This window comes from Cryptomeria japonica, chromosome 6 (assembly GCF_030272615.1).
Source record: "Cryptomeria japonica chromosome 6, Sugi_1.0, whole genome shotgun sequence".
Taxonomy (NCBI): domain Eukaryota; kingdom Viridiplantae; phylum Streptophyta; class Pinopsida; order Cupressales; family Cupressaceae; genus Cryptomeria; species Cryptomeria japonica.
In genome coordinates, this window is record NC_081410.1 from 392,724,236 (window position 1) to 392,739,563 (window position 15,328).

The window sequence follows — 15,328 nt, forward strand, 5'->3', positions numbered from 1 at the left end:
TATTGATATGCAAAGGAGTATGACTTAGGTGAAACCTAACCTTGGTACTTGACAATGAACTTTGCAAAATGCAACCTAGGTTGAACCTAAATCTAAGTGACATGAATGTTGAGACAAGACTTTGAACAATGTTTGACAACCATGTTTGAAAGTGTTTTGAAGTTTGTTGGATGAAATGCTCTTATGTTTAACCTTTTTTTGAATCAATTTTGTCTTGTTTTTGAAATGAGATGCAATTCAACTTTTGACAAGTAAAGAAGACAAGATATTTTAACATAGACTCAAGACAATCATGCTCATTCCCACATTTCTTATGGTAGGCAAGGACATTAGGTACTTGAGAGGTAGACTTGTTATAGGATTCAAGGAGAATACATAGATGCTTGACCCCACGGGCTCCCCTCCACGGCACTCACTTCTCAGGGCAGCCAAGCATCAGTCCCCATGGAAATCTCCCCATGGCGAACTTAGTATCTCTTCCAAGTATCCGAACTTGTCCTTCTCAAGCAACTAGAAGGGTTTTTGGCCTCTAAAACAAAGGTGTTTAGTAAGGATTTCTGTTAAGTGTTACTCCTTGATGTCACGCAAGCGTGATTGAGACATTAAGCCCATCAAGATACCAAACAAATGTAGTCGCGCAAGCACGATTTAGACCAAGAGGCCCTACTTAGATGTTGATATGAGAAAGAGTTCAAGGGTCATCACTTCCCAAGTAACTGCAATTCCCACGTAACCCTTCCTTCAAAGCTTTCGCCCATCAGGTATTTGTTTATAGTGAGTTAGAATGCCAAGGAATTCTAGCCGTACTCACTTTGGGTCGTTCCCTTCTCATGATTATCGCTTGCTTGCAAAAGCAAATGGTCGGGAAGGCAGGCCCTCTAAAGGTGACAAACAATCAAAAACATGAGCATGGTATTGAAGATCTAGATTTCTAATCACCCTAAGAAGGATGAGAGCATACTCTCCTACTCCAATGTCAAACTCAACAATCAAATCAAGCATAGATTCATTCCATCCTATTTAGAAATCACTAGGTGCCTAAACATTAATTGCAAACACAAAGTTTAGTTGTATGTCCAAGGCAACCTACAAAATCACCAAGTCACAAGTTTAATTTGTTTGGTCTTTGACTAGCGAACCTGCAAATAATTTATTAGTAGTTTGTGAAATAATTCTTTGTCAAGCATTTTGCCACAAAGCTACCAACAATGTTAGAGAATCAAGAGAAATGAATCACCATCAAAATTAATCCATAAAAGTTGTGATTCTTTGTCCTCTTAGATTAATCTATGTGAAATTTATCAAATTTACCACCCTAGATTAATCTAGATAAAATTTGCATAAATGCATGATTAATTTGCCAAGCTAAATTAATCTAGATGAAGGTTGCATGATTTTGTTTTTTGAAAATTTTGACCATTTACAGCAGCATAATTAAAAATATCATAACTTCCTCAATATTTATCCAAATCACAAACCATAAAATGATCTGGAAAGGTAAAAATGTGATCTAATATACCCAGAAATCGTTTATTTTAATTCTGCATGAAATTTTTTACGTGATCAATTGATTATGACTGGTTTTTTTTAGATCTGCAATTTCTCCACAAAAAAATCTGCAACTTCACAAAACATTCAAAAAGATATTAGATCCAAGCATGTTCACGTCGGGTTCACCAATTAATGTACGTTAGGAAATAGGAAATCATCACAAACAATATAAACATACTAATCATTATTAGCTCAATCACAAAAACTCATTGCAATGATCTATCCTAAACAACACTCAATAGAGACATGAAATAAAAACATTCAAAAGCAAAGATTATGCAAACCAAAGATGTGATTTGAATGCTCCTTCATGTGGCTCCATTGTTCTTCTTTCCTCTTCAAATGGTTTGGTTGTGGATCTCACCTACAAGTGCACATACATGATTGAAAGCAAGTAGACAAAACTTTTGATCAAGAGTACTAGAAATTCGATAGTCTGATTACCAATTATTAGCCTTGATTGATGAAGATCATCCAATTTATAGATAAATTGGAGAAATGATCAAATTAGCATGATGCAATTCAAATGGAAATTGCAAATCAATTATGTCAATTATGACAAATTATGACAAATTATGCACCTTCTATGCAAAATTTGTTGATTGATAATTTATGACAAATTATGACAACTTCTATGTCAAAATTGATTGATTGTCAATTATGACAAATTGACATGTCATTTCCATGAATTTAGGAGAGAAATAGGAGGAATTTGAAATTAGGAATTTAGAAAATTAGAAAATTAGAAATGAGGAATTAGGAATTAAGAAATTGATAGAAATTAGAAATTAGGTAAATTCATTAATAATTTGTCATTTATTAATTAATTCACAAAGAGGAATAATTAGCCAATTAAATGAACATTTAATTGCAATGAGAAGACTTAGGATAAATAAATAATTTATTAATCCTAGAAGAAGAAATGACAAACCAAGTTAAATGATGAAATCACAAAACCCTAGAAGATGAATTAGGTCTTGATGAAAGATAATTGACTCGATTCGATTTGATTTTGGATCGATAAATGATTTGATTGATAAAATGCGCCAATTGACGAGGAACAATGACTAATTGATCCAAATTGACACGATTAAGAAGGACGACGATCGATGACAAATCGATCACGAAATGACAAGATTGACAAAAAGACAAGGATTGATGACAAAATAGATTGCAAGACGACAGGATTGAAAATGACCACGATTGATGACAAATCAATCGCAAAATGACAAGATCGAACATGACAACGACCGATGACAAATCGATCGTTAATCGACAAAATTGAAGGATTGATAATAAATCGACAAGATTGATAAGAGGACAACGATCGATGACAAATCGATCACAAGATTGACAGGAGGACAAAACCCTAATTAGGATTGACGATGTCCAAAATGATGACAAATAAGCACGCACATTGATGCAATAGGATAAGATTGATTAAAATCATGACTGGAGATTATTGTCGACAAGACCAAATTCGAGAGCGAGATAAAGGAAGAATGTAGAAGAATGACTCGATGTTCGCAAATGATAAAAACCAAGTGCGTATCATAGGAGAAATGTTAATGCGACGCAAAAACCTAAAACGAGGCAATGCACAAATGTTAAAGTATGACTCCGCAAGCGTTGACCATTTTTAGGTGTCTACAATTTGAGATTTTGCAAACCATCGAAGTGTGTTATGTGTGGAGAAGCTAAAGAAACAATGGACCACCTATTAGTAAATTGCAAAATAGTCCTCTCTTGTTGGGAAATGTTAAGAGGTTTATTGGGTTGCCAAAGTCCAATGCCAGCAACACTGAAACAGGTTTTTGAGAGTTTTCCAATGAGGTGGCGAAAATCAAATTTTCTTGTGTCTAGAAGGTTAGTCCTTCTTTAGTAATTCGGGAGTTGTGGAAAGAGAGGAACGGGTGCATTTTCATGGATAAGACTGAATCTTTGGAAAGGTTAAAATTGAGAATTAACCATGCTATAGAGGAAACGGTAGGTGCAACAGCATCCCAATTTTTTAATCTAAAGGTCTCCTTTACTATAGGGGATCAATGGGTACAATATCAGTGGCTTGGCATTCACTTTAGGCTCCTTAATGGGAAAAGATGGGTTCAAACTAGCAATGTGTGTCTTTCTAGTGAGGAGTGGGAGAGACCTTTGGAGAGGTGGGGGAAATTTAATTTTGATGGTGCTTCTAAAGGTAATACTAGACCATCTAGGGTAGGGGTCATTGTATGGGATTAGAAGGGTGAGGTGGTAGCTTTAGGTTCTCAAAACCTTGATGAAGGCACAAATAATATAGCAAAAGTATCAGTGGTATTGTTAGCGGTTAGAATTGGTGATAAATTGGGTGTCACGAAATCGCATCTAGAGGGGGATTCCTTGATTTTCATTCAAACTAAAATGAAGGGAAGTATAGAGGCATGGCACTTGCAAAATTAGATTAATAGTATAATTGAACAACTTAAATTCTTTGATGATTGCCAAGTAAGTCATGTAAGGCAAGCAGGAAATGTGGAAGTTGATATCCTTTCTAAATGGGCTTTGTGTTGGAATCCAAGAACACTGAGAGAGGGGATGAATCAGTGTTTTGTTGGTATAATCAATTTTAACCTTATTAACAATGTAATTCAGTAACTATTAAACATGAAAGAATATAACAACAAATATAAATGAAGCAACCACAAGAGCATTCACCATAACACAAAGATTTATACATGGAAAACCTCAAAGAGGAAAAACCATAGTGGGATTGGAGACCCACAATATCTATCCACTAGCCATATGAATAAATCTTACAATAGGGGCAAGCCAACAATCTAGAACACACTGCTCATCACAAAAGGAGCCTCACTAACTACAAACACCACATATGGAGTTACAAACAAAATTCTAAACTCTAAGAGTGCATCTGTGTTACCGCGTCATTTATTCCTCATGGCAAGAGCGGGTCATCTTTTCCTTTTTATGTTCGAGTCCTAGTTCATGCCATATTACCTTGGTTCAAGTCTTTAATGCGTCCTCAAATCTTTTTTCTAGTCATTTAAGTCAGGTTCAGACAATTGACCGAACTCCTTGAACACGATGAACCATTCTGAACTAGGTTCAACAGGTTCATTTAGGTTCAATAGGTTCCAAGGTGTTCAGAAAAAGTTTTTTGTACTAAAATTTTCTCTAAGTGTTTTGCAGTGGCTCTTCCAAAAAGTTTTTCCTGTTCGGTGATATAACATCTGTATTGAACTTATTGAACTGAGTTCAAAGGGTTCAAATATGTTCAATGTGTTCGACACAGCAAGTGGTCAATAGTTTGACGTGGCGTACATCTTGAACTACTTGAACACTCAAGAAAAAGGTTCAAGATGTTCATCTGGGTTCAATGTTGGTGGCTCTCGCGGTTTCTAATGCTTTGGGAAGTGCATTCATTGCTAAATACGCAAAGGCAGAACCATATCTTAAAGTGATGTCATTCTTTGGTTTTTTCGAAGTAAGTGAACGTTTTGAGAACTGGTAGTTTCTTAAAGCACGCCGCCATGCATTCAATGCATGCGTGCGAAGGTCTAATATATCAACTTGCCGCGTCCAGACCGAAATTGTGAAATCATTGCATTTAATGTCTCGGTATCATTACCTTTCTCAATAAGGTATGAAAATCATTTGCATTCTGCATTTGTTTCTTGTTGCTGGACTTTTGTTTATGTTATCCCTGGATAGGAGTCTTTCTTGCTGCTAGCCATCGTCTGATTATACAACTGTGAAGGTGAGTTTTTCCTTATTTTCTCCAATGTTTTCACTTGCATTTTCACTCATACAGAAGGTTTCATAGCAATCAAATTTAGGTTTATTGTTTTGAAGTTATGAAGTCCACTCTGCATTTGTTTGGAAACATCTTTAGCTTGGTATTCATAGAAGCCATAGTTAGTGATATTGACCTGAAAGGAGAGAACCTTGAAAATTTGAAAGAAAGGGTGTTGAAGGGTATTGATAAGTCTTTTTGTATAGAGATTTTGAGTAGTGGACTTTTAGAAGCCGCAACCTTTCCTCCAGCAATTCCTTGTCCAAAGTTGGTTCAGGAGTGCATTGCTAGATATGACCCAGTATCTGAAACTATTAAGAGAGATAATAGAAAAACCCTTCTTTCCATTAACCGTGAGGTGATTGCTTCAGTTTTCAAGATACTAGATTACCGGTTTTCTAATTTCTCTCCTGCCCAGTCAATCAGTGAGTTCAATGCAGATAGAGCTGGACACCGAAATAATGTGGTGAAATTCTGGTTGAAGGTCCCTCAGAGAGGTGGTTCTAGGTTACCTAAAAATCCTAACAAGAACCACATGTTCCCACATATCCACGATGTGATGCTTCTATTGCATCGAGCCAGAGGTTCTGCCGAAGCTTATAGCTTTGATGATTGGATTTATTGCTATGTGCAATTAGTTCTGGAAGGAAAACAATATTTGGATTGGGCAGAGTTAATTGCTGATTCCATGAGAGAGCAGTTGAGTCTAGCCAAGTAGTTTCAACAAAACTTCTTCATGTCCTCATATCTCTTGTATTGTCTAGCTTGTGTTAAAGAGTTAATAGGTATACCAAAGCAACCCACTGAGGAAGACATTTCGGTGTATGAGTTCTATCCTATGCTACAAAAAGACAATGCCCTACAAGATTTCAGAAGGATACACAATGCATTCCTGGGTGATATGTGTCATGAACTAAAGGGTACAAAGGCTAAACAGATTTCAGATGATGCACAGACCTTGATCAAGAAGTTCGGCAGTTTTTACATCTAGTTCCCACGCTTTTGCTATATACGGGTAGGAGGCTTTGAAGAGGAACCCTTCAAGCTCCCCCACTTCTATTCTGATTGTTTTGTTCTAGCAGAAGTATGCAGGCAACTGACCTCTATGATCAAGAAGGCACAGCCTAAGGACAAGTGGGAAGGTCATTTTCCAATACAATTGGGAGTGTTGTCTTGTAATTCAATGTCTGATGCACTAAGTATAGGAGCAGACCTTAGGAATTTTTCTAATTTCTCTCTGTATTCTGAAAGGAAGGGGTTTGACAATAAGGGATTTTCTCAAAGCCTTGGCTTAATGCCTTATCTTCCCATGCCACAGTTAGAAGATTTTTGGAAAGATTGTACAGATGAACTTGAAGTTTTCAAAAGGGAAAGCATAAGATTGGTGCTAGAACAGGTTGTCTCTTTGCAAATAAAGTTAGACATTAAAGGGATTGAAGAGGATTATCTTGAATTGTTTGAACCAGGGTATTTAGCCCATGTAGAGACTAAAATGCTCTCAATTAATTGGGATGAGGAGGAAAATGATGACATACAATTGAGGACCGAACGAGTTCTAGAAAGAACCGTGGCATGGGTGGCTAAAAAGAAAGCAATAAAGTCAGGCACCAAGTCCTTTCTGCAAGAAATAATAAGGATCCTCGATCTTCACCAAAACATCCTTCTAACAATGCTCCTATTCGTGCAAGTAGGGATACCAAGTCTTCTCAGACTAGACGCAGGTCTAGCCCAACTCTGGATTTCAGTACCCCTCGGCATACTCGATCACGTAGTGTCACCCAGAGGAAGATGGACCAAGTCAAGGATATGGGAGTAAAAGATGCCATGCTTTAGGCTCAGATTTTTGAAATTGAAGATTTGGATGGTGAAGTTGCTTCTTCTCTAGACTCCAAAACAGTGACTGCTGCAATGACGCCACCACCAAAAATGATTGAAGGAACTTCTCATTTCGCTGCGACCCCTAAATGGTTAACAACCTCAATGAACAAGAAAAGGATTTTTCTTCCTGTGACCATTCCAATTCAAGAAATGGTTTCTAAGTACTTCGAGAAGAATCCAAAGCCAAAAAGGTTCAAGACCACCGCTCACCTAAACAATGACGAAGAAACTGGAAAATGGATGGCCAAAATTGCCTCCTACAAGCCGAAAGATGAAAACAGAGAGGTTGGTCCTGATGATTTTGAGATCACAAAAGTAGAGTTGGGAAAGATGAGCAGAGATATAGATAACCATTTTTTCCAAGTGTCAGCAAAGAAAATGCTTACCCGCTCAGAGAAGGATGGACGGGAGAAAAGAGAACTTAAAAGACACATAAGTGTTTTGGCTCAATTCATCGATAGTATCGGTTGCCTTGGAGCAATTCCAATATCCCATGCCACTGAGAATTTTGACCCAACTTCTCCGGAGAACAAGAAGTTGATGAACCAAGTTCAACAGGCTAAGAGCATCGTTGAAGCGGTTGAGAAGTGGATTGAACAAATAATCAAAGATGGTGAAAAGTACATTATCGACTCCCATAAATTGTGTGATGAAGTATAGAGCTTGATTTCTGAAATCCAAAACCAGCTTGTACCATGGGAGAAATAAGAGCACAAATGGCAAAATGTTCTGCCTCTGTTTGCCAAAATCGAAGAATATGGGACTACCAGGTTTCTGACAGAACATTCAATTAAGCTAGTGGTCGATGAATGACAACTTTTTGTGCTGAAGAAAACTATCATGTGGCGAGTACTTACCTTTCAGTTGGTGATTATAGATGCAAGAACCTCTGTCTATGAACTCCAAGATTTGCAAAGTAGTATAGTCAAGGATAATAAAGTGGTTAATCCAGATCATGACTGGGAATTAGGAATCTGCCGGTCAAGCACATAGGAAGCAATCAAATCCTTCTAGTTGAACATGGAGAAGATCAGAGTCAAGAGTAGCTTCACGCCGGAGGATATAACCAAAGTAGCTAGGATCGAATCTATGCTTTTCATTGGGAATGATCAGCTGCCGAAACACTCAGAGAAGATGGTGCAACATAAGTGGAATAAAGAGGTGGCAAAGGCGAAACTCAATGTAATGAAAGTCCTGAGCCAATCCATGGTTCAAGAACTCACAACTGCTCATGATGGCCACGAAGACGGAGAAGATGACAATGATGGAATATGACATAATGCATCAATTTAGGACTACTTTCCTTTATTTTTAAAACATTTTTCATAGTTATGCAAAAAATTTGGGACATCTTTCCCAAAATACTTTTTGTTGGTTTCGTAACTGTTTTATCGGGGAGTGATCGATTTTTCAGGGAGACCTCCCCCGTTTAGACTATAAATTAGGTAAAACAGATGGTAGAAGGGTTAGATTTTAGTAACTAATTTTGTGAACTTCGACCGAAGTTTTTGTTTTGGTATTTTCTGTTCTTAATCAAAGGAAGAATCAGATGATTGGGATCTGTTTTGGAAAAAGATTGGCAGATGTATTTTTGTGCCTTTGTTGCATAAGGATATATATATATGAAATCTAATCATATTGTTTTTGGGGAGAAGAAAGATCTGTGTATTTTGAATCCGAATAGATAACATGTCTTTGCATGTGTTCATCCGATCAAGTAACAGTAATTGATCATTTCATTGCAGTATTTCATTATTCCTCTGATGTTCTTTCCTTTGAATGTGTTGTTTACTCTAGAAAAGGTTCATGATTGAAGGCGGATTTATTTTTCCTGAATCTGTTCGTCTTTTATTAGTTTAGGTGGAAGAAGTATATTGAACTTTGTTTCAGTTGCTGTAGTTACATTCTTTGAAAATTAAGGAAATAGCTTTCATTGTTTATGAGACATGAGAAAAGTTGCAGCCTTTCATCCAAGAATGAAATAGGCAGCCTTACATGCTTTCTGGTTAAAAGCTTTCATTCAGATATAAATAAAAATAAAACACATTTCATGAAAAACCTAGATAGGGAGCTGTACCTATGCCAAAATCAGAGGGAATTGATTTGAACAACACTTACCCAACTGTTCAGTGAATCATTTGTTCTTAGAATAAGGTAACAAAGTTTAAGATTAATCATTTAAAAACAAAGAGCAAATCTATTCACTAACATATTTTTGGCGACTCTGCTGGGGAGCGAAACAAAGAGAAAACCAATTTTTCAGTAGACTGGTATGTTGTAGACGTAACAAAAGTGAACTCAAATTGGCAAAATTTCTCTGAGTTCAGGAAGACTGTTGAGATTGAGTCTCATTTGAAGTAGTTTAGTTTTCCTAGGAGTAATCACCCTGGATTCTCGTCCATATACTAGAGCACAAAGAAGAGAAGGACTGGTTGATAACTATTTTGAAGAATTGCAAAATCTGTCATTTACCCCAAGTTTTACTCCTAGAAGGAAGGCCAAAAGTAGACCTTCATCTCCTGTCAGAGTTACCCCTATATCTTCTTCTTCCCCTTGGCAAGCACTAACCCTTACTGGAATTCAAGCCCCTCCTCTTGTGACCATTCATCCAGTGTTCATTATGGCTCAACCCTGGGGTGCGACTGTTGGACCTCTTGCTCTCGCAGCCCATAATCCACTACCAAAAGGAGCAAAGGATGTTTTACCCAAATATAAAGGTGATGGGAAATTTTTAGTTGAAGAGCATTTGAATTCTTTTAATGTAGCAACTGGAATCTTAGTATTCTAATATGAGGACGTGGTTGTTAGGCTTTTTGTCCAAACTCTCACCGGAGGGGAAGCAGAATGGTTTAGCCAGCTGCAAGCAAGATCCATAACTGACTGGCAAACGATGAAAAACACTTTTGAAAAAAGATTCCAAAGCGCTGATGATGAACACATGTTACTGGCTCAACTCACAAAGATGAAGAGGGAAATTCATGAGCCGATGAGGGATTATGTAGCAAGATATATAAGATTATTCACAAAATTCATCAAGCTAAGAGACCAACTGCAGATAATCAGCGATGTTTCTTCATAAATTCCATGCCACCTGACGTAGGATTTCACCTTAGAAGAAGTAGGCCGGCGGATCTAGAGACTGCACAAAATGAGGCGATACAACTTGAAGATGATCTGATAACAGCTGGCAAATGGAGGAAAGATGTACAAACTCCTCAGGGACAATCTCAGGCTTCTACATCATCTACTGATCCGGTTGTTCAGCGGCTTGTCAATGATATCATTGCTTTAAAGAGGCAGATACCTAAGCCTGGAAACTCTTATCCACAACCTTATCAGGATATAAGCAGGAGAACTTCAAATCAATATAACTATGGACGATCGTTGCAACTTCCTACAGTTCCACAAAGATTACAGATAGAGGCACCTCCTGACAAAGGTGTCATGTGTTCATTTCATCTTACCACTGATCATGATGGGGTTTCATGTCCTGATATGATAAGATATGTTCAGATGCAAAACACAAAGGATGAATTAGGAGAGTTCACCGAAGCAGAAATAATTCAAGAGGTACCTGGCGACTCTGGAACATTCTACCTCGAGTATGAGTCAGATTCAGAAAAAGGTAGTAACATTTTAGCGACTCTTGAAGGTTCTTCATGTGCGATTCTAACAAGGAATCAATGAACCTCCTAGCCTTCTTCCTTTGTGAACCCTTCTGGAAGCAATTTCAAAGGCAAAGATCTCCCAGGTAATAGTTTTTCAAAGATTCCTGAGGTTAAGATTTTGCAAAGGAATCATGAAGATCATAAGAGCTCTTCCTCTTCTTCCTCCTTTGATATCATCGAGTTCTATAAGGCCTCTACCATTCAACTTCCTACCACTGAGTATTTAAAGCTTAACCCAAAAGAGTTGGATAAATTGGTCAAATACATTAAAGGGGATTCCTTTTTGGAGTCCCAAGTACATGGATGCATGGAAAATAATGATTTAGCGGCTGCAGAAGGGTCTTCATCTGTCCCCTGCTCATTAGCCAATCTAACAGATCCCTGTGCTTTTCATGATACAAAGTCTGGGCTTGAGGTTGAGATTCTAAAACCTGAACCTTTCTATATTTCCCTTCTCCTGAATGGCCAGAAGTTAAGTAATTGCATAATTGATTCAGGGGCTTTAGACAATATAATGCCTTCTCCTGTGGCTAAATCTCTAGGTTTGACCCTCACTAAAACATTTGGGAGATGTTTTTCAATGGATGGAAAATAGGTTCCTCTTATTGGTCAGGTAAAGGACATCCAGACAGTGCTGGCAGCGTGCCCAAACAAAAGAGTAAGATTAACTATACTGGTTGCTGATATTCTGGCGAGTTACGGAATGCTTCTAAGTTGGATGTTTTGCAAAGATCTTGGAGGCGAAATCAAAATGGACTGGTCTGAAGCCATCATTCCCCTTGGAAATCAAAAAATTAAGCTCGAACCTGAGCCCAAGAATAAGTATACTATATTTCCCTCAGATAATCCTAAAGCCCAGATTCTATTTCAAGAGTGTGAGTTTGGAAACTATCTTGTTCTTGCACCTGGTGAAAAGAAAACGGACGAGACAATTGATGAACTTGATGGACTATGGCAGATGGAGTTTGATGGAAGCTGCGCTAACTCTGGTTTAGGGGCAGGGGTGGTTTTGCTGTCACCAACTGGTAATATTTTTCCCTTTTCTTTCAAGTTGGATTTTAAGAACACTAATAATACTGCTGAATATGAGGCACTATTATTGGGATTAAGCGAGGCTAAATGTAAAGGAATTAAGTTGCTTAAAGTCAAAGGTGATGCAGAGTTAATCGTTAGGCAAGTGAAAAACATCTATACGGTAAAGAATGACAGGTTGAGGCACTACAGGAATAGAGTTTGGGATGAGTTAGAATTTTTTGATGCCTTCTCGATTGAAGCAATTCTGAGGGAGCAAAATAGTAGGGCAGATTCATTGGCCGTGTCAGCCTCACTTTTATTACCACATCCGGATTTTAAAGATAACTCATATAGGATTGAAATGATCTATAGGCCCAGTGTTCCTGATAATGTAGATCATTGGTAGGTTTTTGATGCAGATGCATAGATCAAAGATTTCCTAGAATGTGCTCAATCCTTTTCTCAGTCATATTTTGAAGGCTTTGAGAATGTTTGCAAAGAGTTCAGTCGAGACCCAGAGGTAGATCCTACCAATAGCTTTATTCAACTCAAAGGTAACAAAATTCCAAAGGGGTTAGTGACACTGGAGAGATTTTTCACCAGAGATGATGCATTCATAGGTAACAAAGTTCCCAAGGATGACGGGAAAGGAAATTGTGAGAAAATAAATTTGGGAGATGAAGCTAATCCAAAAGAAGTGACAATCGGCAGGTGTTGTTCTGTGGAGGAAAAGAGAGTACTTGGTACACTGCTCAAAGAATACATTGATGTTTTTGCTTGGTCTTATGACGACCTGAAGGAGTTTAGAAATGGACATTTTCAACATCAGATTTCGCTGAAGCCAGGCACCTCTCCTTTTAGGCAAAAATTGAGGAATTTTAACCCCATTATGGCTGATGCAATTTCTAAGGAAGTTGAAAAAATGCTTAAAGCCCGAATCATATATCCAATCCACCATTCCACCTGGGTAGCTAACATTGTGCCCGTAAGAAAGAAAAATGGGGAAATTTGTATCTATGTTGATTTTTGAAATTTGAATCAAGCAAGCCTGAAGGACAACACTTTACCAAATATGGATCACATTTTGCAGACAGTGTCTGGGTCAGAGATGACGTCGATGTTGGATGGTTTTTCTAGTTACAACCAGATTATTGTAGCAGAGCATGAGCAGCACAAGACAGCATTCATCACTCTATGGGGAACATTCGCATATAACTGTATGCCTTTCGGTTTAATAAATGTCGGAGCCACTTTTCAAAGGGCTATGGATTCCTCTTTTAAGGATTTCCGAGGCAGAATAATTGAATTTTATCTGGATGACCTCACGGTGTTTTCAAAAAAAAGGACAGATCATTTTCGGGATTTGAGTACAGTATTGTAGCGTTGTCATGAGCACAGGATTTCTTTGAATCCTAAGAAATCAGTTTTTTGTGTCATGGAGGGCAAATTGTTAGGACAAATTGTCTCAAAAGAGGGAGTCAAGATTGATCCCAAGAGAGTTAATGCAATTCAACGTCTCAGTTTACCCTCAAGCCAGACTGGAGTAAGATCGTTCTTTGGTCAAGTGAATTTCTTAAGAAGATTTGTTCCAGAATTTGCTGAGACCACCAAACACATTGTCAGCTTGCTAAGTGAGCAACATCCTTTCAAGTGAACCGAAGAGGCCAGAAATGCTTTTGAAAGAATTAAGGGATTGGTTGCAAATGCGCCCACTCTTGTTAATCCAGATTTCACAAAGGATTTCATTTTGTATTGCTATGCATCAGACCATACCATGTTAAGGATTCTGTTACAGTTGGATGAAAATGGGGCTGAATTGCCCATAGCGTTCATGAGTACTCCACTCAAGAAGCATGAGCTTAAGTATTCACCTATGGAGAAGCATGCATATGCTATTGTAAAAGCTATGAAACAGTTTCGATACTATATCCTGCATTCTCACTCTATAGTTTTTGTCCCGGATTTAGCTGTAAAAAGCATTTTGACTCAACAGGAGGTTGGACTAAATAAAAGAGCAACTTGGGTGACGAAAATCCAGGAGAATGACTTATACATTCGCCCTACGAAGACAATTAAATAGGGCTTATGCAGGTTGATAGCGGAAAATGAGGTGGAAACTGAAGCGGAGTTACCATTAACTCTTTTTGTCGGATTGCAGGATACTTGGTTCTCTGATGTGGCCTACTATTTAACTTATGGTAGCTGCCCAAATTATCTGTCGGCTAAAGAACAAAGGAATTTAAAATTAAAAGTTGCAAAGTATGTAATTTGGCAGGATGTTTTATACAAAAAGGGTTTAGATGGAACATATCTAAGGTGTGTAGATAAACCTCAACAGCAAAAACTCTTGGAAGACTATCATGGAGAGTTTTGTGGGGGACACTTCTCATCATCTATTACTGCTTTCAAAATTTTGAGGAATTGTTTTTATTGGCCCAGCATGTTTCGAGATGCCTATATTCATGTGAAAGAATGTGAAAAATGTCAGTTGTTTTTTGGAAAGCCACATTTGGCAGCTCTGCCTCTAAGGCCTATAGTGATGGATGAACCTTTCAAACAGTGGGGTGTCGATTTCATAGGCCCAATAAACCCTCATCCTAGTGTGGGTCACATGTATATTTTGATAGCAACTGACTACTTTACTAAGTGGATAGAGGCCATTCCCACCAAAAATGCGAACTCAGAGATTGTGTGTAGTTTTCTTAAGGATTACATCATAGTTCGTTTGGGGGTACCCCAGAAAATTGTGACAGATAATGTATCATATTTCTCCTCCGAAGAATTGACTTTGTTTTGCTATGATCATCAGATTTCCCTCTCACATTCTTCTAATTATTTCCCACAGGGCAATGGTTTGGCAGAATCTAGCAATAAGAATTTGATAGCCATCATGAAAAAGTTAGTTGACGAGAGTGCTCAGAATTGGCATAAGAAGATATATGAGGCTTTGTGGGCGGATAGAACCACACCCAAAAGGGCCATTGGAATGGCACCTTTTGAACTTGTGTATGGAGTAGGAGAGAAACGTTCTTTACCGCTGGAGTTATCAGCAATCAAGCTGCAAACAGTAGTGGAAGATTCCTTTTTTCAAAATGCTTTGGAGAAAAGAATCATGTATCTGACAAAGTTAGAAGAAGAGAGAGATTTTTTGGTGGATAGGATTTCAGAACATCAGAGCCGAGTAAAGAGGATTTTTGACATGCGAGCTCGACCAAGAGGTTTCCTAGTAGGAGATGAGGTGCTGCTATGGGACAAAAGGAGAGAGTCCAAAGGTGCTCACGACAAGTTTGATTCATTGTGGAAAGGCCCTTTCAGAATTTGCAAAGCAGTAGGACAAAATGCATTCAGACTCAGCTATGCTGACGGAACGATCATGCCTTATACCTACAATGGGAAAGATATCAAGCTTTATAAATTGTAAATCCTATGT